The following is a 27598-nucleotide window of genomic DNA, read 5'->3' on the forward strand; positions in this document are numbered from 1 at the left end:
GGACTGACCCCAGGAAGCTGTAGGAAAGTGAGAAGCAAATGTTAAAATGGAATGTCTGAACACAGAAGGTCCTCCCAGGAGTTCTTAAGAATAACAAAGCTGAGGTAGGACTTCTGTCTGCCTGTCATTTAACTTAAATCATAGCTATTCCCTGACAACACAAGATCAATTTACAATGCTTTGGAGATTCAGTGTGTATTTGCTTTCTTGCTTTCTCTTTATTTGGAGAATATAAATGAGGATAGGAAAAAAGACAGAATTTTCAGAGGAAACCTTGTTCTCAAAGCAGAGACCAAGCAACTGGAATAAAAAAATACTTTTCTTGATAAAGGATAGGTTGATATTACAGAGCCATGAACAAAGCAGCTCTATGTAAATCTAACTTAACAGAGCCTGATGGGCCAGCCAGGTATACAAACATGTAGACATCAGAAATCTGCTTCACAGAAACAGAAGTGATGGCATTGAAAAACTTTTCAGAGAATTCATTATTGCTGAAGGGCAGGTACAGAGTTTAATCCAGACTGGGAAAACTGCCTTCACTTTTGGTTTTCCAATGTAGGAACCTGATGGAAAAGCAGGAGTTATTTCAAGCCTGGACATGCAGATGCAGGGAACAGAAGAAGTTACTTATGGAGGCAGGTGAAATTGCCAAAAGACTGGTTGGGAGTTAAGGCTGAAATAAGTAGCTGTGGGGCAACTGAATGATCATATCTCATGAGGAGAATTGGTCATGCTCATCTTACAGAGAAAACTCATATACTGAGGAATGACTTATCTTTTTTTTGAAAGTGCAAATTTTTCACATGAACAGAAGTTCCCAAGGTTTACATTATCTGCAGCAAGAGAAGACAACTTAGACCTCTTTATCACTACACTACAAGAGAACTTGATATATTCTGTGTAGAGAAACCTCATGATGAATACTTAACATCTTTGACACATGCAGTGTCAAAAACTAGAACTTCAAGTAAAAAAAAAAGGGGGGGGGGGAAGAGAGTTTGTGGAAATGTCTGCAAAACTTTCTAGTTCTGCTAAGTGGATAAAATGTAAGCAGAGCCTTATTTATATGGAGCAACCATAACAGGTGCAAAGCCAGCTTTCAGTAGTAGGGGAGAAAAAATACATGTCAGTGAGGGACCAGAAAAAAAGGCAAGAGGAAATTATTTAGGACTTATCCACAGAGCACAAGAAGAAACTAAATTATGAAGACCTGTGCTGCTAAGTTCCAAAACTCAACAACTTTTGCAATTCTGAAGCTGAAACTAGAACAACAGGTGCTGCAAATCCTGTCAATCTTTGTAGTGGTTTTATGAGGTGGGCAGATGGGCCCATTATAAAATCATCAGCTTGTACACAGCATTTCTGTAGAGCTCAGTTATGACCAGTGTGACTATTCCCGTGTTTCAATTCCCACTTATTTCCTTTGTAGTGAATGGAGCACAAATGCAGAGACACAGCAATTAAATTGTCATTCACAGAGGCTGGAATGGAAGTACATCTTTCCAACAGGGGCATCTATGCCTGCATTCACATTATTTCTAGATCCTTCACTGTTTCCTTTTCAGTGGTTTTACAGTTGCCTAATAATTAGATATTCCGTTAACTGCTCAAAAAACTCCTGGAAACATGATGTGAAAACAAAAAAATAACTGAGAAAGTGATACATCTGTCTGAGGAAATGCAGAGAAAGCCAAACTCCATCTGTCTGCAGTCACCTGCCTGGACATTGGATGTGGATTGTCTGAAAGCCACACACTTGCAGAGTAGGCAGAGCTGCAGAACAATTTGCACACCAGAGCAGAGCACACCAGTTTCAAGAAAATCCGCAGTTCCAGCCTTTTGGACAGCCCTACCTCATGTCCCATTAGCCCTGGTCATGGGAGTCTTGCTGTTCCCAGATGAAATTTATTCCTGAAATCTACCCCAGTAAACCACCAAAAATTATTATCTTAGTTCCTTAAGCTATAATTAGATGTTTCATTCCCCTTCCACTGACCTTCTGCTTTTGAGCAAATTCTGTCTTTGTTGCTAGATAGGAATAGTTTTTCCATATGTAACAGGCTTTCATTAATCATTTTTATTGGTATCCTTTCAAAATTACAGGGCCCAGCATATCTCCAATTAACACCTGGTGACAGTCACTTTAAAATCTGTTTCTACCTGCAAGAATTGACTGGCCAAAGACAACAAAGATACCGGCACTGCCATACAAATAAAGGTGGCAGGTCAGGTCCAGAGTGAAAAACAGCATCCTTCAGGATAGGAAGGGAAGGACAGGGAACACAGGCACAGTGAAATTGAGGGGCAGATAGGGAATAACTGATAGGAACACACGGAGAAAGGACAGATGATCCTGAGGTTCATAATCCCATCTGTATTTCTCAAGGTTTAGCAGCATTCAGACAGAAGCAGGAGCTCATTTTATTTTAAAAGTTGCTATCTTGGCATTACAGAAATTGACTGATCTCTGACTGGCATTACATTAATCACCCTCATTATCATTGCTGTAACAAAACTCATCTCTGTAGCTACATATGGTATGGTTACAGATATGCAGAATATGGCTCCACCAGAGCATGGTTGGGGAGTACTGCAGCAGCTGATTTTCTAACAGCAGTAGAACCATGTAGTAGAACCATATTTATCCACCCTGCTGAGCTCTGTGCCCTGCTCCTCAGAAAAGCAACATTTGCCATATCCCAACAGGACAGATCTATCAAAAGATCTGCTTCTTGGTGCCAGTGCTGCACATAATACCAGGTGCAGAAAAAGAGATTATATCAAGGAGATGCTTAGTTACCTTTGTTTGCTCAAAGTGTGTAAAGTAACAATGAGGAAGCTAATTAATTACAGGCAATTAGTACAGGCATCTGAACAAGGAAGAAAATTTTACAAAATGAAACAGACTGACTTTGGATGTGGTTGTATCTTTTTCTACCTTGTCATGATAATTCATATTGAGTTACACATTTGACATCATAGGAAGAATTCAGTTTGATGTGAAGATATTTGCATGTAGGCATTCACAGACAAATGCTTAAACTCTATTTTTAGTAAGCAAATGCTAAAAAGCTCCTTAGGAAGAGTTCATTTGGATACCTGCCTGGGATTCAGATGCCTAAACACAGACAATTTTTGTGTTCTGTGGAGATCCCTGGACCAGCCCCTAACACATGCTCCTGGACCCCTCTGGTAATGGGCAGACATCTGGGGACCAAGGGGCCCCCAGAACCTCAGGCAACTGAGAACTGCCCATAATGGCCTTGCTGAAATTATTTTGACTGTCTTGTGTTCAAGAAATAACTGGATATAGCACTCAGTGCCACAGTCTAGTTGAGCTTTGTCAAGGGTTGAACTTGATGATACCAGAGGCTTGTTCAACCTAATTGATTCTGTGACCTAAAATAATTTTCTGTATCTGTTTCTATGAATATGTAGCAAGGTTTTATGCTTAAATGTGCATACAAATAATGCTTTTCAAAGGAGATGGTCTCTGTCAGCTGAAGTTCTAGTTGTGTAAATAAGGTAATTGCTTGTATCTTTATTAAATCCATGAATTTTGCTTTGTTAAAAAAAAAAAAAAAAAAAAAAAAAAAGCAGCAAACAAAACCAAACAAAATACCAAAGAAATCTGTCTTTGCACACAATTTATTTGTATTTCTGAGTTTTATAAATGAGCTCTCCCCATGAGTCTCCATGAAGTTTTTAGTTCTGGTCAGGAATGCATTTCCAAAGCCAAATCTCTCAGTTTTTCCCAATTACCATGCCTGGCTTTTCCTCTTGGTCTACACTCTCACTGTATGATTCAGAATCACTAGACTGAAATTTTAGACATGATGAGGGATTAAAAATTCAGTAACTGGAGAAACATTTAACTACTGTTTTTCAAAAGCTATGGTGTAACAAGGAACTAAGAAAGTAGTAAGCAGAGAGACTTTCCAAAGTAGAAAGAATTTTCAGAACAAAATATGAGTTTACCTAATGGTTACTGTAAAGGAAATCACTGGCAAGCACAGCAGGGAATCAAGCAAGTAAACATCCAGATTAATATATTGCATGAATCATGAAATATTAATGAATAATAATGCAATGCACCTTTGTAGCTTTTTTTGGCACAACTGTGAAATACATGGTCAATGGAACAGGATATAAATACAAAACATTGATTTTAATAAGGCATTTGAAACATTTTGAAATATTCTTGCTTTCATTGGTTTGGACATACTGAGGGTACCATGCTTTATCTACCTATAATATCACACTAGATACCTGACATGGTATTTCCACTATCTTCATGTTTGGGAAAATGAAGGGAGCATGTGTTAATTTTACAAAGAATAACAATGTTTTCCCTTGAGGATGGGACAGCAATCTCTTATTTTAAAAACTGACCTAAGAGATCTCCACAATTTATAGTCTCATGTTCAAGGCTGCAGAACCCACTTTTCAAGCATCACTGGAAGTCAACAGATGCTGGAAAAAGTTGTCAGCTAATTTGAGTTCCAAATGAGGAGCATAGCAGGGAAACACATTGAGAATCCACATAGCCTGTCTTCTTGACTAAGGCTCTGGAGAGAGACTAGGGGAAAAAGAGCAGCACACTAAGCCAAAATCTGTAGTGTGGGCATCATTATGTGACTTGATGTCATAAAACCCAGACAATATCCAATGTCTCAGTTCATGGGAGGAGCTCACAGAGGAGAAACACAAATACCTGAGGCAATGCACTAAGGAGCCTCTTGATATTGTCTAGAAACACTGAAGGAGATCCAAACTGGGAAAATGCAGAAGAGCAAATCTGATGAATCATACCCTGCAGAACAGATACTCCATGGGAGAAAGGGAACAGAAAGGCAGCAAGGCTGAAAAAAATCTGAGCAGTACACACAGGAAGAAGGGTCAGAACTTGGATTGCAGTATTATTTCAATAATAACAAAAAAATAAGCCCAAAGTAAGAGCCAGTGCAATTCACAGTTCTTTTATTAGGTGCTCCATTGTGTGCAGTCTGCAATACAGAGTTTAGGAGCAGGAAGGCACCAGGGCCCCACTGGGGATCCCAGGAGTTTACCAAATCCACTGGGAGCTGTCAGGGGTTGGGTGTCCCTTCCTGATGGCATATTCCTGAAAGCACACCCCAAACACTGCCTGGCTGCCTTCATGCCAGGATACATTGGAAGGGATCCAGACAAAAACAAGACAAATGACAAAGAGCTGGAGGGAATGACTTCAAAGGAAAGATTAAATGAGCTAGAATATGCATTGCATGGCTAAGGAACCACTGTAGGTCAGGAGACAGGGAATACAGTAGCTATGAGCCATTCCTAGGCAGAGGTATAAATAGAAAGGTCTATCATTGACAGTAAATAGGCAGGAGGCAGAATTTATCATCTTATTAATATTCTTCTCCTTCAGTTTTGCTCTATACATGGTAGCTTTACCACATCATCATGGAATGCCAGCAGCAGGAAAGACACAAACACTGAAAAAAAACCAACCCAGTCTTTCTTACTAGTGCACTTTGAATTCCATTTTATAACATATTTAATTGCCTCCTTTCTCACTGCTCTGGGCCAGGCTCATCATTACACAGGACTAAGGAACTAGCTCTCTGTGAAACCAAGACTATTTCAACAAGGTATGTTCAAAATAATTTATTAATTATCTAGTACTGTTACAAGATTATTCCTTCTTCTATGCTTTGTTGTTGCAGAATCAGTCTTGGAATTCCTTGGGCTCATATAATTTCAGTGAAATAATAAATGACATAATGATTTTTCATGAGAATTCCTCCTCCCATGTGTTTTGTGCTGTCACTGGTTTTGATTTTGTTTGGGTTTTTTTTTTTTTTCTGTTCTGTCCTTGGAGCACAGGCAGAGACATCTGAAAACCCAAGACATACCTGAGTCTCACCTCTCAGAAGGAGAGTCCTTGTCCTGGCATCAGTTCCCTGTTTAGGTGAATTGTTGCCACTCAGGGAGGGCAGAGAATCCAACTGTGCTTTCTACCTATGGATTTTGTGCCTAAAACAATTATTTTCATGTTATTCTCTCCTATGTCCAAATTCTAATTTTTCAACAGCCACCTTTGTACCGTTTTCCTTACATCAGATCTTCTTTGATTCCTAATGATGGTAAGCTTTTCCCTGTAAGGATTTTTTTCCCTAGTAAATCTCTTGAGGGTGTCACTCCCACTATACCTTTTCTTTCTTCTCACCCTTTACTCACTGGTGTAATTTATACAGCTCCTTTTGTGTTATTTTTCACATCAGAAGGTCAGAACCTTGGCTGCCTATAATCATGTTTAACTCTGAGGAAGGTTTTCTTGGATCATGGAAGACTGATATTCTTCTAGGCAGTAAAATTACTCCCAGTGATATGAAAGAGCAAGACACTTGCTTTGCTAACAAGTCTTTTAAAAGTATGAGTTAAGAGCATCTCATCCTTTATATTAAGCAGCCATTTGACCAAGAACTGAAAGAAACATCACTGAGTTACAGCAAAGCTCACACACTGGGAGTTGCTTTGTCTGCTCTATGCTCCACTCTTTACATTATGGAAGAGCTGTCTACACTACCATCTACTTTCTTTTTCATTTCCATTCATAATGCAAAAATGGAGTAACAAAAATCAGGGCATGGAAAATTACATTTTAAACCAAAATAAGCCTGTGGAACTTATGACAAGTTGGAAATGTTCAAACATTTTTAATTAGAGTTAGCAGCTTCAGCAGTATGAGAAAATTCATGGGAATCTATGGATTTTGATTAATTTCCCCATATAAAATTGGTTTTGAGTAAGCTGTTTATGGGAGTGAAATGGTGCATTTTGGAAAAGAGCCTCTGTATGATACATATTTATACTTCTGTGCAGTATCATGCATACATTACAACCAAAATTATATTTCACATTGCAATATTTTATATTGTCAGAAATAAGATTTTCTGGGGATTTTATTTTATTTTATTTTATTTAGAAGTGAAAATAGATGTAATTCTATTTTTTAAAGGATCTGGTAATGCCTTTTCTTCTCTTCTTGATGCTTTCCTGGTGAGGAAGCAATCAAATTTTAAAAGGATAATCTTTTCCCAACCTTTGGCTATAGTTAACAATGCTACTTAGAGACAGCAGTTTGAAAAGTTACAATATAATTGATGCAGCATGAAGTGAATCAAGAGGGCAAAGTTGATATTAACATAATCCACTCCTCATATTCCAGAGAATTTCACGTTTTTCCCCAGCATGTAAATTCCTTATTAAAAAATACTTCTACCTTTACAGTAGAGTCCCTTCTTGGATGCACAAATGACAGCTTTTACATCCTGAAAGACACTCTGTAATCTAATCTTCCCTGCTGTCATAGCCTGGACACTTGGAAGAGAAAAATGCCCAAGTTTGGGGTTCCAACAGCAGCTGTTTCTCCATACATCAGAGCCAAAGGCATGAATAAACCTTTTAGCTTGCTATTAACATGTAAACGTGCTCAAATCAGTTCTGCATTACATTACTGATTCTCACTTATCCTACTGCCTGAACACATATGAGAGTGGCTGGGAGGAGATGCTTTTTATATTTAAGTTTGCTTAATTGTTTGAATAAGCAAACATAAAAGGGAAAGAGCAGATGAGTTTGTTCTCTGAAGGGATGGATGCACTGCTATCTTTCCAGGGGGCACATTGTTTTCTCTCTACTGCAGACACACTTGTCAAATTCCAAAATTCTAGAATAAAGTCAAAAGTTTAGAAAGCACCTTATTTGGGCTCATGATTAAGCTTTTGGGTGCCTGTTATCAGCATAGCCATTTTCCAAATCTGACCATGTACTTGTGACATGAATCAGTATAGAAATACCTCATTTTTCCATGCTCCACACAGAACCAAGAAGTCACACCTGTGATATCTCACTCTCAAAAACAACACAGCAAATTTCTGCTGCTGCTTCAAATAGTCTCTGCATTCAGCATGGGCACCAGTGTGAAGAGGAAGGGACAGAGGGATGTGAAAAAGGAGTAAAGAAGTCAAGTGTGGTGGGGTTCCTCTATCAGCATCTCTGCTGGATTCCCACCTGGAGATTACTCAGTCAGAGAGCTCAGCAGCAATTCCCATAGCTCCAGCTGTACTCACATGGCACATAGGTGCTGCAGCTGGATGTGGCTGTTTGCAGCTAAGCACGTCACAGGAGATCCTATAGGATCTCCTTGCTGACAGCTGTTTTTAGAAAGAGAACCAATGAATGGCAAAACCAGGCAGATAGATGCAGCAGCTGCTGGCACATCAGAAATTAGGCCACTTGCATTTGAGAGCTTATAAATGGATTTGATTTTCTAATTTCAGGATCTACATTTGAGGCAAAAAAAAATCCTAATTCATCATATGGCTTTCATTTTTAACCTCTCTGTAGATGTGCAGATCTTTAATTTAAGTATTATGCATAGACATTATAATCTAAGTATAAACCAGTCAAATGGTCTTCCTGTATATAAATTTAGTACTCCCTGATCAATGTACCTTTCAAATGCATGAAGGAACTACCCCACATGCTACTGCAGACTCCACATTTCCCTGTTCTTTTATTCAGAGGTATTGGATTTTCTTTTTTTTGAGCAGTCATACTCCTTTGACAGTACATAGCTGTCATGGTTCTGTCTCACAGGTTTCTATACATCAGAGACCAGCTTTAAAACTATTTTGACAGGTTAAAAGCTGGGATTTTTCCAGGGACAGGATGGAGAGAAGCAGGAACGAGAGAAGTGAAAAAGAGTATTCCTTGACACCCCCTAATCTCCTCACTGCAGATGATACTGTCATTTTCAAGTAGTTTCTGTGCACAACAGCCATTGCAAAAGAGTGAAAGTTGGAATGCTGAAAATAGTCTTTTTGGGAGATACATAAATATCTGTATGTGCATCTAGCCAATATGCCCAGCTGTGAATGCATGAGCAGACAAATGAGCAGAGCTTACCTTCCCTCTTCCTCCCCCTGTCCATTCACTAAAATTAATTGTTCCCCATGATGCAGTAGGCCACATTGTTAATTATTGTCTCTCTCTTCTGCACCTGAGGCATCACGCTGGTTTAGAAAACAGCCTGCAAACAGATGGAGAGCTGCTGGAGATGAATCTGAAGGTAAGTGAAAAGAAAAAAAAAAGGATACAGACTTTATGATACTGCAGGCTCAGATGCTCTATTAATTTTCAATAATATTCTGAAAAGGAAGGAGGTCACTACATGTTTTTAGGCTTAATTTGTTTTCAAAAAAGGAGTTACAAGAGCCAATTACTTTTATGATTTCATCACAATCATTTATGTTTAAAGAATATTTATGAGAAAATATTCCAATCACCCCTGCAGCAGCCTTGCTGTTTCTTTGACAGCCCTTCCCCTGGCAGGCAGCTGCACTGTGCCTGACAGGACCAATGCTGGCTGTCTTGCACACCAGACAGAAATGCCAGCTTGAGCTCTCTTGCTGCTGCCTTGGTGCCACTGGCTCATCCCAACCCACCCTGACCACCTGATTCTGCCACTGTGCTGCCACAGAGCCACAGCACCTGGGGCTGTCCCTTCCAGGAAATGTCCTGGTGCAATCCCAACAAAAACACTCCACTCTTTGATCCAGCCTGGCAATTAACAAAAGTCACTGCTTTGTTGACATCAACTGGTTTTTCATCTTCCCATGCTGAGGATCAAAGGTGGCACAAGAATAAGGAGGCAGGGATGTTTCTAATGGAGCTCAAAGCTGTCCTGCCCTGCTGAGCAGGACACTGCAAAGCCACACAAAGCACAGGCACCCAGACCAACCTGATGTGCACCACACCAGTTTCAAAACAGGTAAAAGGATTTCCCTTTCATAAGTACCTCAATGTGATCATTTTCTGTGTAAAAGTGCCCAAGAGACATATCCAAAAACCATAAGCTCTTTTAATAGAGGAATCTTACCCTCTTCAAAGGGAAAACTATTGCTGCACATAAGGAACAGTTGCAATTTCTAAATGGGGAAAAAAGCCTTCCAGACTTGGCTGGAAGTTCAGCACTGTACATTAGCCAAATTACTTCAGAAAGGTACTGGAAAAGGTATTAATAGATTTATAAAATGACTATCCAAAGGAATCCAGATATTTTAGCCAAGAAGCAAGAAAAAGCAAGTTAATTATACCACAACTAAACCTCTGATTCATATAGGAGCACGGAAGAAAAGGTTATACCTAAAATGCAATGGCCACCCTTCCTTTTCCAGTGTTGGCATTGTGCATATTTTGTGGAGCAGAGTCTACTTGGTAGAGATTGGTACACAAATTGTCCTGTGTTATACAGTGTCAGGCTGTTATATGAATGTGTAAAGGAACTCTGGAACTTAAGTGGTGCCATTAAATGGTGCCATTTCCTCCAGTCCTTGAATTCTGCATATAAGTATTTTGCAATCCAGCAGAGATTCTCAACTGCCATCACTTCATGAAATTCTTGGTATGGAAACAACTAAATGCATAATGTACTGTATATGGTCCCATACATTTAGCTTAGATAACTAAATCTACTGTCTCTCACTCTTTTAAAAAGCTCATAAAATACAATAATTGTCACAAGAAACAGTCTGTATCATTATCAGCTGCACAGGTTAATAAACAGTACATTGTTGTATGACCTTGGGATTCCTAGTCAAGGATTCTTAATCTGCCTTTTCACCCATTCTGCAGACAGTGCAGAATGAGAACATTTGAAGCCAGCAGAGCTGAATGCATGTTTAGCTCCCTGTCTCTGTTTAAAAGCAGTATCAAGGCCTCAGGTACTCCATCTGCCCCATGGGTAAGAGGTGGAGGAAAGGTGGTTCCAGCTGAACCATCATCCCCCTCAGTGCTGCAGAGGATGAGATGGGTAACTGGCCAGTGATGTGCTCAGCCAGAGCACTGCAGGCTTCCCTAAAGCAGTGCTGCAAATAATACTAGCATTTGATCTGGAGAGGACAATCTATTCCAACACTATTTTAGATTACTTTCTTTCCTCACTGAACACTTTGTTTTGTTTTGGAAAACAATTCTTTGGTAAAATGCAATTGTCTTTAATGAATTGCTTTTCCCAGCTGTCACTGTCATTGTACCAAAAATTCAGGGTGATTTATTTGACCTGCAGCAGAGATGTATGACTAAGACTTTAGCTCTTCTCCATTCTAACAGGAGTGTTTGCTCTGGTAGGATCAGTTCACTGATGGGGGTTTTTGGCCATGGATAGGCACAAAAGAAAAATGGTATCCAAACATTGGGACACTGAGGTTTGTAGGCTGGGCTGAGAGCAAGCTTGTCCAGTGGTGGTTATATATCACAGACTGTTCCCTGGCTCTCATAGGCCAAGGACACTTCTTCCACTTGTGCCTTTTATGAGGCAAAATGAGAGAAAAGCTATGAAATCAATTCACACTCTCAAAATGGTGCTTTAGTCATGGGTCACACAATTAGCCACATCTGCAAAGCAGTACATTTGCTGATTGCTAAATTCTCACCTCCAAGAACCTGGGCCAAATTTTAGTTCAAACACCTTGGTACATGGAAAAATGTTGCAATTGCACCCCTAAATGCCAGGTATTCCAATGAACATATAAGTAAAGGAGGTTTTTTTCTATGGAGAAACAAAAAGGTTGTGGCTGAAGGTTCTGGTCTGTTCTGTGTCATTTGTATCCCCTCTTCCAATGTATTTCTACCCTTCAGAGCCACAAGGTATTTCTGGTGAGAACTATATTTCAGCCAGACTTTATCTGTTAACTTTTAACTCACACTTGGTACAAAACCTTTTACATCCCCACAAAATAAGATTTTGCCTCTAGCATCGATTATCATTCATCAGGCTTTTGAAGAAGCTGACAGGTGTGTATTGTCCTTGCTCTCCTTTTTCATGCATCTTGAAAGATATTTGCCTTTCTTTCACCTCATGGCACTCAACATCCTCTTCATTTCTCAAAGATATTTGCTCACAAGGCTTTCAGACATCATCACCCCACTTTTAAAAATTCAGCAATGACACTCATATATGCAATCTGATTTAAAATTGTCTTACTTAGCCAGTTCCTGACCCCTTATGCTGCTAAGTAAGGTAACAATTTATCCACAGACTAATTGTGTATGTACCTAAGGCCTGGTGCAGTTACATAAGTAAAATATGGCAAGAATTCTTCTACTTCTGATAACTGACAATAGTCAAGGCTTCAGCTAAAGTGCTGGTATTTACAAAATCTTGGGACATGTCAATAGCCATGAGAGATTTTGTTGTATGCCTCAAACAGATCATACAGGACACTCTTCTGCACAAGCCTGCCAATGACTCCAGTGACCTTGCTGAGCTCACCCAAGAATGATCAGCCCTGTGAAAAAGGACAAAATAGAATACAAAAGCAGAATGAAAAACAAACAAGCAAACAAACAAGTTCCTGTCATAGCAATTAGCAAAGCAATCTTTTGGGGGATGATGTCAGCACAGGCTGGCATCTCCTAGGAGGGAAAAAAACAAAGTGAATGGCAGACAGAATGAAATATTTCAACAGAGAGGGAAAACTTGCTCTAAACTTCAAAGAGGAAACATTGCTAAAAGGAAAGGAGAAAGGAAAAGCATGAGAAATGCCTATGAGGGATGAAAGAATGCTAACATGAAGGAAAAGGAAAGCAAGCAGGGAGGATAAAGAGAGCTCCATGAAGTAGTTCTGCCAGGGGACCATGTCAAAAGCCAGAACCAGTGCAGCATTACAATGGCACTTCAGTAGAGGAGAGAAATCCAACCCAGAGGTAGCCAGGAGAGAACCCAGAGATACATAAAGCCTTCATTGAATGGATGCTTCATGAGCAAAACTGTAAGGAAAAGAACAAAGTTTGCACTAATGTCTCATACATTCTCTCATAAAATCTCCCCCCCAAAAAATTCCCCAAATCAACACAGCCAGAATAGCTAAACTACTTGCAGTACTTACATGTAGTGCCTGCACCTGTCAATAAGAGTGATTATTAATTTTCTGTGCATAGGTCATATAAAAAGTCACGTAGTTTCTCTGTGATTTAGTTTCCCATCTGTAAAGCTGCCACCTCTGCTTAATTAAAGGCAAAGAGGCAATAAATTGACAAGAAAGAATATAAATAAAGAAGGACAAAGCAGATGATTTAATGGCAACATCAGGCTCAGGTCCAGATTAAAATAAAAAGCATATTAAACAGCGAAGCAGTTAACTGATATATTTTATAATTAAACATAAGCTTCTTCCAAAATACATCTGAAAAGAGTACAGGACAATTCAATGTATCAGCATGAAATTAAATTCCTCTCTTTGTTGTAGGCATTCACAGACTCGCTTCCCTGTTGCCTCCCTTCTAGTAAGACTTTTCCCCTTCTTTACTCTTCCTAATTGTCAAGGTTTAAAGGACACTGAAGAGCACAGGATGGGTTCATTAGAATTGCAAAGTATCTCTGCATACCGTTTGCAGCAGGGCACCATTTATCTCTGTTGCCACACCATACTGTGAGGTGGCACCAAAAACCAGACACTGCAGTCCAGAGCTAGGGAATGCTAATCATCCTACATCAGACCCAAACCATGCAGGATTCAAGGTTAACTGTGGTTGAGAACATCTGTTCAAGGCAGTAAATGACTCCCAAAGGCAATCAGGAGTGGGCTGTAGATTTTTGACATGATCAGCTTCTTTTGTTGGCCTGGAAGACCTGGTTGAATTCTTGGCCATTTGTTTCAATCTCTTTTGTCTACATAGCTACTTCTGTCCCCTTTCCTCAATGGAAGGCACAACTACCTCTCCTCAGATCCAAACCATGCAGGATTTAAGTTGCAGCAAAGTAAAAATATAAATTCCAGCTCCTGCACAGACCTCAGCAGAGCAGTCTGTGCATAAATACCATCCTGTAGTTTAGCTAAAGGAATCTGTCCAGCCAGTTGCCCAGGTTCTCCCTAAAGTTGTGTTCAGACTGACACCTGAGTATAGTCTACCTCAGAAATCTCTACCTTTCTCCAAAATTTACTTTAAAAATATTTCTATTTTAATGTCTTTCATATGAAATGCTACACGTGTGTCCTGTCCTACAGCAAAAAATAAGCAGAACTGGAAGAGGTACTCAGTCAGCACTACACTGTGGTGCTAAAGCACAACTAACAAGTAACTATGAAGCTGCCAGATCAGAGACTGCACATTGAGGTCCTTTGCATTTGTTCTAAGTGTGTAGTCCTGCTCTTGTTGAAGTCAGCAGCAAGCCTGCAGTTAATTGCAACAATAGTAAGATGTATTTTAGGGAGCCACCTAAAGAGGTAGGCTGGATTATCTAATGACATATATGTATTCTACTAAATGTGTTACTTGTCAAGCTAATTAGTTACCCTGTAAATGAAAAGGTCAACCCTGCATATTATTTGCATCTCATCTTTCTGAGTCAAATTTCCTGTGCATGGTAGGTGGAAAGAAATAAATTCTACCCAAGTTGTGAACGGCTGATAGGAACACTTTGGCAGGCAGAGAAAAAATTGAAAAAAGCTGTTTAATGCTGATCTGAAGCTAAGAACATGGAATATGTCCATCAGGAAGATACCAATCCCATGGCCACCAGCTCCATATTGTACAATTTGTTTCGAAAAGCTCTGCAGCCAAGCAATACATTGAAACTGTCAGTCACACTTTACACTTTTCCCACTGCTTCTGCTGCTCTTTACTAAGCCACACATGCAAGTTGAGGAGAGACAAGGCTGATGAAACCACTCCACTGCACCAAGGTGCTGCTTTTGTCCCCAAAGTTCCACTCTGTAGAGTTACCTGATAAGCCACACTATCATGTACACACTCCATTGTGTTCATCTTTCCCCCTATTTCTACAGCTGGAGATGAAATCCATCACAGTATAACTCTTCTATACCTGCAGCTCACTGATTTTTGTAGCTCTCAGAGTCTTGCACATCTATAGCAGCCCTTTTCCAACACCTTTGTCATTTACATATATCTGAAGTATGAATATTTGGCACAATAACAAATGATTGAAAGATATTGCAAAGCCATCAGAAAGAGGTTGAAGAAAAAGCATCAGAAGCCTTCTTGGGAAATATCAAACCAAAACAAACAGAATGTTTCAGGGCAGTCAGCAAATTAACCAGGAACTCTGGAATCTTTTTACTTTTCAGTGAAACATTTGGCTTTGTGTTTCAGCCTGTAAACATCCTATGCCAGAGGAGGATCTTCAGAGACTCTCTGTCCTTGCTAAAGGGCTTTACTTAATGGGGTGTTACATGAAAAACCATATCTGTCTTTCAGGAAAATGTGCCCTGCGGGCTCACTGAAACAGTGGCAATATCTAGAGGAAAAGAAAACCAGGATATGAAATATGTCCTGGCTATTGTAGGTTTAAATATATATTAAGTCACTCTGCCAGGACTGAAAACTCTGGTGTCATAAATTTTCCAGCAACCTGTGTGCATTAAGTAGGTGTCAGGGGACCCTGCTCCCTTCAACAAGGAGTCACATTTCCAAGCAGCAAAGCTTGCTGTCAAAGGCTTGAGTTTTGCTTGCAGAAGCTGCCCAAGCCAGCTCTGAGCTCACTCTCCAGGTTGTCCATTGCAGGGAAGCCACGGGATGCTGGGGCCTGGGGCTCACCCCCTGCCCATGGGCTGAGCCTCTGCAGCACTTCCACTGTGACTGACATGAGCTGGGAACTTAAAGCCTTACACCTCTATTGGTTACATCATTCTTCAAATGACAGGTCATTTGAAATACCTGAGTGAGGTCAGACTGTTTCCTTTGGGAGCCAGGATAAGAACTTTGCACCCCACTTAGCTGGCCTACATGGAACAGGAGCAACTGGATTGCTTAAGACACAATAGAAAGAACACTTAGCTTATAACTTGCATTTCAAAACCCTTCATTCCCTATATGTTTGGATCAAAGTTTTAAATTCAGATGTATTTAGAGATGCACCTTTTTTTTTTTTCTGGTGCACATAAAAGCTTATGGATAGATAGCACTAGGAATCAGCTAGCCCATTATAAAGGAAGTGAACACATACTCAGTTCTAGGCTTCAGAGAAGACACACCCCCTCCATCAGGCAGGATTTTCCTGAATCCAAACAGCAATGAATGTGTCACTCATGTTCACCCTCCTCCACTCACAGTTCATCTAAGAAATGCTTCCTTCTGGCTCTGAATTACCCATCTTACCTGTTGGAAGGGATAATAAATCCTCCCTGTTGCATCAACTCAATTATGTAGAAATGAAAAAAACAAAATTTCCTGATTTTACTCATAGACTTGTGCAAGAGAGATTTAGGAGTAGCAGTAAATTTTTAAATCTCTTTCTTGTATGATCCTGGCTAAAAGCTTTCTCTCTTCCCTCATTCAATTTGGACTTGGTTCAAGAGTATCTGTCTTGTATACAACTGTTGAAATCTTCTGGAACTATCAAAAATCCCACAATATGTACAATTGTGGAATTAATCTGAAAAGGTTTTGGTGTTTGGAAGGCAAACATTCTGTGTCAACTTTATCACTATGAGGAATATTGAAATTCCCAGTCTTTACCTCAAGGGCCCTAGCACCTTTAAACCCAAACTACCCTTGAAGCCAGTAACTAACAGCTCATTTGGTACCTCTTCTACTGGTTCAGCTCTGTGCTGTGCTATTTTCACCTCATCAGCCCCAGCTGTCCTATTCTTGAATTGTTTTTGTCCTGCTCTTTAACATACAACTTGCTGTAGAAAGAAAATGTGAGCACCAGTGCAGACTTATTCTTAAAATAAATGCTCCCTTAATCAAAATTGGATAACTAACAAGCATAAAATTATGGCTCTAATACCACATATAATCGTTTATCTCATTGCAAAGAGGCATACATCATTTGCATTGTGTTCCAGGAGTGTTTTATACCCACTTTACTATAATCTAAATGAGCATGCACAGAACAGACAAATGGAGATTCTAGCCCATCTTATGCATTTGCCTGGAGAGCACAATGATGTTTGTTGTGTGTGCTTTTAAAAATCATGTTCCTATAAATAAACACATCAAAATGTAAAGACAAAGCAGTGGGCAATCTCACTGACTGAGCAGTTTTAATTGTGAGATATACCTCTCACCAAAAAAAGTATGTATTTTTAAAATATTTTTAATTACTTTTTTTTCTGGACAGCAATTTTAATAAAGTATATTTGAAACTTATGTGAGCTATGGAATAGGTTTGCTGGAGAGAATTTAAACCTGTGAATACACCAGGTCAGCACTTTGGTACTGCCAACCACACTTAGAGCTCAGACTAGACATTATTCTGCCCATTCCTCATTATCAGAGATACACTTAACAGTCTGAGCCAGGGACTCAGCTTTAAACAACTTTAAATCTTACCAAAATGGTAACTACCAGAGTAGGCATTTCTTTCCTTGAACTTACTTTTGCACAAAGGCTGCAAGAAGCTTCCACTTCTCCATCTGCAGCATCCTGCCCATTGGATAGGAAGATTCCTATTGGAACCACCACAGCTGTGAAGTTCAATTCAGGGAGAGTAAGTATGGCTTCATATGATAATATTTGCAAGAGCTGATTCCAGCTCCCATGTATGACTTTACATCATTTTCTGACCCTGTAGATATGTGAGAAAATGGCACTTGAAACTCTGACATTTTTATAAGAGACAAGCTGATCTTATACCTAATTTTAGAGAGCTGTATAAAGCTCTTTTTCCTGTTCACAAGGATAACTCTCTCAGCACAGCTGATCTTACAGTACAGAAGGATGTGGCTTTACAAGCAAAAAGATATGCATACTAAAATACATGGCAAAATTCTCTTATGTATTGTTAAAATCATTTATCTGTGACATATGTGGCATGAAGATGAAAATATAATATGGTCTAAAGGCTTTATTGTTATTTCACTTGGACTCAACTGCATTGCTTATGCTCAATGCACCATTTGTGCAATACACTTTTCTGATTCTGCCCACAACCTAAGGCTACTATCCAAAAATCAAGGAAGCAGTACAATCTTGACACAGATTAACCTCAAAAATAAAGTGTAGTTATATTAAAGAACTGTGAAATTCTACCTGGGGATTATTTGCTCAAAGTATGGGAACATGACAGAGATGGTAGGAGGATGAATTGAAAATGTCCCTACTCATCACAGGGGTGTTGGTTTAGATGACCTTTAAATGTCCCTTCCAACCCAAATGATTCCATGATTCTATGATTCTGTGATTCTATGAATGATCCCCAGCACATAAAAGAGATAGATAGATACTCTGCACAGCACATTAAACCCTTCAGAGTTCAGCAGAGTATCATCCCTCTTTTTCCATCAGTCTGTCTTGTATGGATTTAGCACTAAAGAGAGTAACTATATTACATATTTTACATATAAATACAGTAACTATATTACATATTGCTATAAGTATGTTATATGTGGAAATTAAGGATTCTATATTATTTATCTTGGCAAGTATTGTGCAGGTAGTTTATCTGTATGTCCAGCTCTAATTATTGATTGACATTCAGTGTTCTGCTGCTAGGGCTGGGTTTAATTGCATTTCTCTAGTACTTTAAACTTTATTACTTCTTTCCTACGAGCATAAAATTAAAAACATTGTTTTGTTTTTACCCACCCTTGTTTTTGCATTCATCCTTTTTTTTTTCCTGGAGAGTTTTTCTCTTTCCAATAACCCCTACCCAGTACATCAGAATAATGTTCAGTTTTGACCACTAGTTCTGCCTCATTTGTTTAATCTCTTCTCAAAAAGTATTCCCCTCTAGCCTACATGCTCTTTTTTTTCTCTAAAATTAATTTAAAATTCATTTCATCAGTCCTCAATGTTTATCTCATCTTAAGTTTTTAGAGAAATCAGTTTTGCATGTGTCTACATATAGCATAGTATCAAGAGACTTACATGCCCAAGTACAACGTGTCTTTAGTTTATTTTTCTTCAGCTATTCAGGACTGTCCACACAGAAATATTGCACATTCATCAAGCCTGATTGCCTGATTGCCTGAACAGCAATTGTTTTTCCATATTACATATCCACAGAACCACAAAATGTTCTGAGTTGGAAGGGATGCACAAAGATCCCCAAATGCAAGTCTCAAGTTAACAGGCAGGCAGGGACCAAACCCCTGGCCTTGGCCTTATCAGCACCACACTCTGAACAATTGAGATAATTCCATTTAATTCTTTCCTCCAACTTTCTCCTAAAAATACGGAAAAACTACTACCTTGTTTCAGTCTTTTGACATTTTCCTAGCTGTTAACAAGAAAAAAAAGATATTATAAAGGCTTTTCTTACTTTACCTTAATGATTTCTCTGGAACTTGTGAATGTCATTCATCTATATCAGTTACCTTGTCAAAATGTAATGGTTCCATATACTTAACAGTGTGCTCTAGCATAATCATAACCCCTTTAATACCTTCTGGGGGAAAATACATTTTCATCTTCCAGATGTGACCTTCAGCTTTTGTCAGAAATGCCTATATTATGGAACAGAAAACACATGAGTTCTCTGAAATACATTCTTGAGCAAAAAGAGCTCTTATTCATGTTGCTTTATGACCTTGCAAGCCAGGTTTAACAGATAACTTTACATATTCTATGCTTATAAAACCATTTCTTTTTACCATACTAATGGCATTAATTAGCATTATTATTACCAACATTAAAGTCTAAATTTTGCTTATCATCCATTTATCAACATTTCAGCCTTCCTTGCAGCTACAAGAACTCTCCATTTTCCATGTGAAGCATTTTCTTCCTCTATAAATAATTTTATTGAGTGTGAGGTAAAGTCTGGGTTATCTGGTCCAAGCAATCTAGCTCACATTTGGCATTCAGAAATTTTTCACATACGTAAGTGAACACTTTGAGAGCCTCTACCTTCTGCATCAGACCGTTGTATGGAACAGAACCATCTGTACCATCTGTAATGACATATACAGAAAGAGGGAAACTCTAAATTTGCTTCACACTACCAGATTTGTGCATGTGATGTTGGGTGTTATAAGAAGAAGGCAAAAGTTTGCAGGCCTAACAGCAGTGGAGAGCACTGGAATAAGAGGATGCACAACATACATGAGCCTGTTCATTCATGTAGTGCAAACTGACAGCTGTGAAACTCTGCACTGTACACAGAGCTTGGCCCAATGTGTATGATGTTACACACATGGCAAAACTTGAATATTCCAATTCAAATTTTTTCTACACTGCTCAGGTATGAAGTACTGAAGCCATTTGATAGATCTTGTGTTATTAGCTTTATATCATTTCACTAAAGGGTCCTTGAAAAATGTTCTGTGGATATGCAGAAAGAGAGAACCTGAGTGTATAAATGTATCAATGCAATGTACATGGTCTGGAGAAACTAATTACACTACCAACAACAATGAAAGCATCAAAGTACACAAGGAGACAATTGTTACTGTGAAATCTTACAATACATCACATCTCCATACAAGACAAGCATTTGACTATCCCAACTACAATTCATACACATTTATATATATATAAATATATGCTAGATAACCAGCTTTGCATGGCTTTCTGCACAATTAGATTGTTACCTGAGCAGTAGCAAGTCCCTGTTTGAGACAACTGCAATCAATGCAATATTTTTCATTCTGAGCAGTGCAATTCCATGAGCCTCTGCCAGTTTGCATTTGCACCTCCATCAGTTCATGCTATCACCCTCACTGTGTGTCTTTTACTGCTATTGTGTCCTTCATCTGCAGACCACTTCTCTTTCATGTACTGTCATCTTCACCTTTTTTCTTAGATAAGTATTTCACTTTACTGATTTTATATTAAAAGCTTGCAGCTCTCCCTGCTTGCTTTGTCTAATTGGCTCTTAAAACCTTTTTCACAATGAAGTAACTAATTAAATTATTTTGATCAGTTTCCAAAATTTTCTGGAGGAAATGAGTAATGTATCAGTTTGCATTACAACTTTCTTAGCTGTTTCATTTAGGTAATTTTGGAGCATTTTTCCATTCCTTGGAACAGGGATAAAGAATCAAGTTTGGCTCCCTAGGGAAGCTGGTTAGGGAAATTGTTTCCAAAGAATCCTATATATCAGCCTCTGTCTAAGTAATACAATATAACTAAATTGTCCTTGAAGCATAGACTAGGGTGTTCTAAACCCATGGAAAATTGGGGTTACACTTACTCCCACTCCCACACTGCAGCTCATTGAATCGTTAAATCTTTTATACAATCTGCCACATCTTCTGGGACAGAGTTTGAAAGTATTCGTCTTCCCCAACCTTCTGTATGCTGGGGAACTTTCCAGGTCAGACTGTGCTTGTAAAAGCAGAAAAAGGGGCTGAAACAAGATGTCCTCTTGAAAAGGCTGAGGAGGAGGTGAGAGGAATCACCACCTACTTCTGCTCTGGTTCCCTTTTAAAAGAAAAGATTGATTCTTCTATGTGTTTTTCTGCGAAGAGGAGGATTAAGTTCCTACTTTCATGGCTGTAAATGATGTGTGGAGAGAAATGCATGCAGAGAAATGCACAGTTAAGCACATAAGCCTCCGAGAGGATGGGGATTTAAAAGTGAGTGAGTCCTCAGGGCTTTGCTTTTGCTGCCTCAGCTGGCTCAGGGCTTAGGGTTGTGCCCCATTAGGGATCATATATCCTTTCTTTGCCATTGTATAGGAATCCTACAACTCCAACCCAAGGCCACGGATTCTGCCATGAGTCTCCAAATATTACATTGTGTCAAAGTCCTTGTTTGCCCAAAACTTAAATCTCTATAACTTACCAATAATTTAATTACTTCTTTTACGTATGTATGCCTTTGATCATTCAGACACATGAATTGTTTCAGCAGCTGGAACAGGGCAGAATATACATGCAGGTATATGAACATCAGCACCACCAGGCAACATACTGATGTACTGTATTTAAATAAATCCTTCTGTACCAATAGGCACCAAACCTGGCAGGTGCTGGAACCATTGATGTGTGCCTCACCTGCCTGCTTTTGTGCCTTACCATCCCTTGCATAACACACCAGCAGCCATGCTTCCACCTGTTTTGAGGCTTTCTGGCCTTGATGCTGCTCTGAATGTCTTTTCCTCTCATCCCCTGCTCCTGTGCCCAGAGCCAGAACACTGCTCCCTGTGATCCCACTGCTGCAGCAGGGGCAGGGGAAGGGAGCAGGGCAGAGCTGGAGATGCAGATCTTGCAAGAAGAGCCCATTGTTTAGGGTCTGTATTCCAGGAGTAAAGAGGAAGGTTTCAATCTTTCTGACATCCTTATGCTCCAAATTGCAGTATGATTTAGAGGTCTTCTCTCCCTGGTCAAATGCACAATCATCCAGCAAGACAGAGCAGGATGTTAACTCTCCTCCTTCCACCACCCCTCTAAACCTCAGAGAAGTTTCATCCCAAGGTCCTGACAGAGCAAATGCCAGCTGGGGTGATTTCCTCATGCACTGAGTCACAGTGTGGGCTGAACACTCATCCTGAAGAGTGATAAAACCACCTACCTCTGAACTTTGACAGCCTGTGCCAATAAAGTTATTGGGTGATCATGACCATCTTCTGTTAACTTTTTTCCCAATGTTTCATTCACTAAAAAGGCAATTTTAGCTCCTGAAGAAGGCATTTTAAGTAAAACTCAGAAATGTGACCTGGAAAGATCATATAAATGGGATTTTTCTCTGTCATCTCTCTATGCTTTTGATTATTCTTGACATTCTATAATGTTAAGTTATAAATAGAAAGCATTTTGAAAATGTCATAATATCCTGAGTCTAATAAGAGAATACCAAAGCTAGAAAATATACTTAAGAAATCAAAATTACATAGATTCCCCTTTCAAGAGGAAGAATTAAACTGGGCTTCACTGCATTGGAACTTAATAGCTACAAAAAAAAAAAGTGAACTGTGAGCTCAAGTTGAAAGCTACAATTGAAATGTAAACATTGCTTATTGAAAGCAAGATACCACATTAATAACAGCAACCACAAAAGCTGAACACTTGTGGCATTACTGGATAGAGCAGTGATGCTTTTTCACCCTTTCAAGTGGATCTAATTCAGATGATGTCCCCCAGCTAACCCAAACATTCAAAATCCTTGTACTAGATCCCTCAGTAGAGCACAAATTTGTTTTAAAATATCCTAGCTGAATTGATTTCCTTTTCTCTTGCCTTTCCATGTCATATATACATTATTCTCATCTCTTTACATGTTTTCTCTGTCTTAACTCTGCACAGGTAAAAGGGCTGGTACTGAGGAATACTTGACAATCTTTTTCAATTCTCATAAATTAAACCAGAATATTTACTAAAGATCAAAATAAATTTTTTCCTTTTCTATGCTTGAACCTAAAGCATAGAGCAATTTCTACTTTGATTAGTACAGAATATTTTGCTGATTATAGCAATAGCCACAAATTCCCCCCAGACCATGTGGAACAGAGTTTGGCTCCTAGAATATGCCTGGGAGTATTTCAGGGGCACAGCACCACTCTGATTCACCCCTCCAGAAGGCACCAACCTCTGCCTCCTCTGGAGTCTGGGGATGGACAAGAAGAGTCTCAAAAAGCTAGAATTGTTTTTGACTAGTAATGCAGCATAACTGAAGTCATAATAATAAAACTAAGGAAATAAGATGATATGTGCTGATGTAACTCCAGTGAAAATTTCAATGAGTGGTCTGCAAGATCAATAAAATGGTTCAGAAGTATTTCAGAAATGGATGTATGAAGCAGAAAAACTGACTAGGACAATTTCTGTGGAGCTTCCAACCTGACATTTTTTCCATTATACCATGCCATTCTAACAGTCCCTTGTTTAGGCATCTAAGGCACCCAATGAAAACTCAATTAAAAATACCTTTTTCACTCTAGAACCCAAGCTTCTTTACTACAAGGAAGTGAAGCTAAGGCTTTGGGCAACCAAATCTGACTGGTCAGAGAAGAAAACACAAACCTAGGATCAATGTAATCTGACAGTCCCAGCTGCAGTGTCACACTACCACTGCCCCAATGTGGAATTAACATCCACAGTAATAAGCAAAACAACAGGCACCTTAAAAACTCTACAGCAGAGAATATGGATTTTTTTTTCATCTGATCCAAGCAAAAATATTTGGCTGTAATTGCATTATGGGATAAAGACCACCCTTTGATGTTTAAGAGTTACTTGCCGACTTAGAAGCTGTTTTCTAAGATAGGTCATTTTTCTTCCAAATGGGACTGATCTGTTCCATGTGAATGCAAATTCTCATTCCTGGTTTGTTATTTGTCAAGAAAATTGCAATCAGTATTATTTTAATCCACCTCATATACAGTGTTGAACCTTTTATTTGTCTCAATAAATAAATAATTTCAATTGAGATGGTGCTCAGTGCTGAATAACTAAAAAAAAAAGAAAAAGCTGGATTCTCCTTTTAACTTTTAAACTTTGAATTATTGCCTGAAAGCAACGGAAGTTCTTTAATTATAAACAGTGAATTATCTTCTTGCTTTTGTTATTGAAACAAAAAAGTAGGCATGTTTGGGAGACACTAAAAATTTAATACAATCAGTAAAAAGTCTACATAAATTGACACTCATATTTTCTTTTGTTGGTTTTGTTTTTGGCTTTTTTTCAGCTTTTAAATTAACATTTCCTGGACTTGATTGCATTGATTTAGTTTTAGGAGAGATTGCCATGTTGGATATACATACATACCAAACATTTACATTAACACAAACTGCAGTCATCAGAAATTATGGGTTTGTGTGTATCTCCCGATGGAGAAGGTGAATTGCCACAATCCCAAAATCCTTAAATGTATATAACAAAGGTAATTTTGGTAATGTTTTGGAAGAATGTAAATAAATATCTTGTTATGGTGCATATTTCTGCACCCAGACTGACATCATTCCTCTTTTGAAGAGTTTTAGCATCTGTAACAAGTAATATTTATAACAAGTGAAAAGTAGGTCTTGAGAAAATCAAGCTGACATTTAGAGAGCTACATTTGGTGCAACTCAAATTCACTGCAGCTGCAGTATAAATAATATGAGCACTGCCAAAGATGAGCTACTTATATCAATATATACACAGAACAATTTAAACTTCTCCACGTTTAATTTCAAATAAAGGACAGTTTTACGGCTGATCAGTGCAATACACAGAATCTCAAGCATGACAAAACCATGAAATCTGAAGGAACTTCCATCACAAAGAGTCTACGAACACACTAATTTCTTCAAAACTGCTTCACAGCCCTCTCCACTAAATCCAGGTGTAGTGTAGAAATTTGGTGTAATTCCTTCTTAATTACAGTGAATACCATTTGCAGATAAAATTTGTAGAAAGTTTGATAGTAGATGCTTTCTACAGTACTTTATATTTTTGATAGTGCTGGATAGAGGAGGCTGAGGGAATACAGGCAAAGATAGAACTGGAATTTTAGGACAAATTCCTGCTTTGGAAAACACGGCTGTGCTAGCTTTCCCCAGGTACTGCTCAGCAGCTGAGCCACAGATGCTCAGCTCCTCTGTGGGTTTGCAAGGGCTACAGCCAGCACTGCATTCCCCTCAGGGGTGGCATGGGAGCCACATCACCCACAGGGACTTACAAATTTCATCCATTAGTTTTGGCTCAATGGGATGGAGGCAAATGAGACATTCAGGATTCAGCTGGGCCAAGTCATTCTCGGAAGATTTGATAGTTAGGGCACATTGGTTTAAGCAGGGATGTCTTCTTAAATTGTCCCCTTGAAGTCCCTTTTTTTACTATCTCAAAATCAGTTTTTACAACAAGTTTATGGACCATGGGCTTTACAGAAACATTTATGGCACTACAAGCTCATAGAAGGGAAAAAACAGTGTGCTGATTCTTTTAAAAAATAGCATTGCATGTAGTGGTGCTTGCCTTATCCACATTTCAATGTTGTCTCACAAACACTATGGGCTGTGGCAAACTGGAAAAACAATAGAATAATGGTGGAAATAAAAACAGAGAACTCTGCTGATAAACATTTATTCAGATGCTGTTTCTCATCATAAAAATCAAGTTCCTATTTCCAGTTTAGAAATTACATAATTCAGATGGTATTTTCAGATGTTTGTCCCTTTTCTTTTTTTCCCTTTTGCATATTTTTTCCTAGGGTGATTTTATGATGCTTGTATCCCCAGTCTCAGTTCTGTCCATGCTGATACAAAGTCCTGCACCTTTAAGACTGGCTCCAGGAGCAAAGTAGGAGAGAAGGAAGGGCGGTGGGATTTTTTCGCGGCTGCATTCAAAAACAGAGAGAAGAGCTTCAGCTCTCCCGGTGTGTCTGCAGCACGGAGAGTGGAGAGAGCTCTCCTTTGCTTTTAATTAGTTTTTTATTTTTTTAGCTAGCTGAAGCCAGATGTGTTTTGGAAGTGTTCAGCTATTGCTCGGTCCGGGAACAGCAGGACCATCGTGCGGAGCCCCCCAAGCTGCCCCGGACACCGAGAGACTGAGAGAGCCGGGACAGCCCCGCGAGGAGGAGCCTCTGCCACCCACAGAAGGACTCTCTGAATCTGCCACCTCTTCAGAACAGAGAGGCGCCCCTGTTTAATATGGCAGCTGCCAGGGCTGGGGTTTTGCCCCAGGCTGCCACAGCAAGCCGGAACAGAGCAGGTCTCCTGCTGCTTCAAGGCAGAATTCAGCTAAGAGTGCTTCATGCAAGCAAGGCCCAGGTTTAGGCTTTCAGCTCTTTGGGGATTTCATCTGCTTGCAGCCAGTGAGGAAGAGATCTGGGACCGCTGCACAGAGATTCCACAGACACCTCTACTTTCACAAAGGGGTCCAACAGCAAATCCAAATACATGGAATATCAAAGGGGTTTTATAGGGTTAAGGCGGATTGAGAAGTGACCAACACAGTTATATTGAAAGCTATCCAATTACTTTAATGTTTTAGGTAAAGAAGTGACCAATTACCTAAAAGAGATAAAGACCAATAAAAACTCTAAAAGATAACACAGGGGTCTACAGGGGGTGAACATTTCTCTAGCATGAGTCATCCTAAGAAAGGATTTCTTATCTTAGGGGATAAATTTCCAAGGGGGTCCTAATGGGGTGTCTGAACAATCCACATAATATTATTCATTTTCTCATGTGATTGAATACTTGCCTCATAAATTAAACGTTTTTTTCCACTTTTCTCAAAGGAGATTTCTGTCTTCTGAACCGATTGGGGCAACCTGAATTTGTTTGCTAGAGGAGACCACTTCAAAAGTTTATTGCCACATTTGCCTGAAACCAGGACAATTCTTAAATTCTTAGAGTTGCCTTATCATTTTAATGACATATGAATAACATCCAGATTGCTGTAACATATTGAGCTTCATTGAGAATTTTTCTGAATATTTAAAGAAATAATGGATATGCTTGAAAGTGTTCCACAGTTAAAAAAAAAAAAAAAAGAAAAAAAAGGCGTGTGTTGATGTTTAATAGAATTTTTGCTGAAATCTGTAATTTTTAATTAACTCCCTTTGAAATCTTTGAGTCATCTCATGAAGAAATAGAGAGTCTATGTTAGATTTAGGAGACTATTCATGCAATCAAAGAACAATTTAATCCATATTCAGTGTGATCTCTACAGAAACAGAGTCAGACTTTAAAGTGTTCATCGTAACCTTT

General features: G+C 39.1%; 1 protein-coding gene and 1 long non-coding RNA gene across 8 annotated transcripts in view; one reads left to right on the plus strand and one right to left on the minus strand.

Moving 5' to 3' along the window:
• Nucleotides 1-26406, plus strand: LOC306809141. The gene is made up of 4 exons (XR_013776176.1): nucleotides 1-104; nucleotides 5579-5639; nucleotides 9061-9124; nucleotides 26327-26406. It is a non-coding gene; the product is annotated as an uncharacterized lncRNA (long non-coding RNA).
• Nucleotides 1-27598, minus strand: part of LOC306809084 (uncharacterized protein) — a 233254-nt gene that overhangs the window by 78252 nt on the left and 127404 nt on the right. The window contains exon 3 of one of the 7 annotated variants that reach the window (XR_013776162.1): nucleotides 8962-9085. The exons of the other annotated variants lie outside the window; for them this stretch is intronic. The gene's annotated coding sequence lies outside the window, so the exon portion shown is untranslated. The remainder of the gene's footprint in view (nucleotides 1-8961; nucleotides 9086-27598) is intronic. 7 annotated transcript variants of the gene reach the window in all.

Source organism: Erithacus rubecula (assembly GCF_903797595.1).
Source record: "Erithacus rubecula genome assembly, chromosome: 1".
Classification (NCBI taxonomy): domain Eukaryota; kingdom Metazoa; phylum Chordata; class Aves; order Passeriformes; family Muscicapidae; genus Erithacus; species Erithacus rubecula.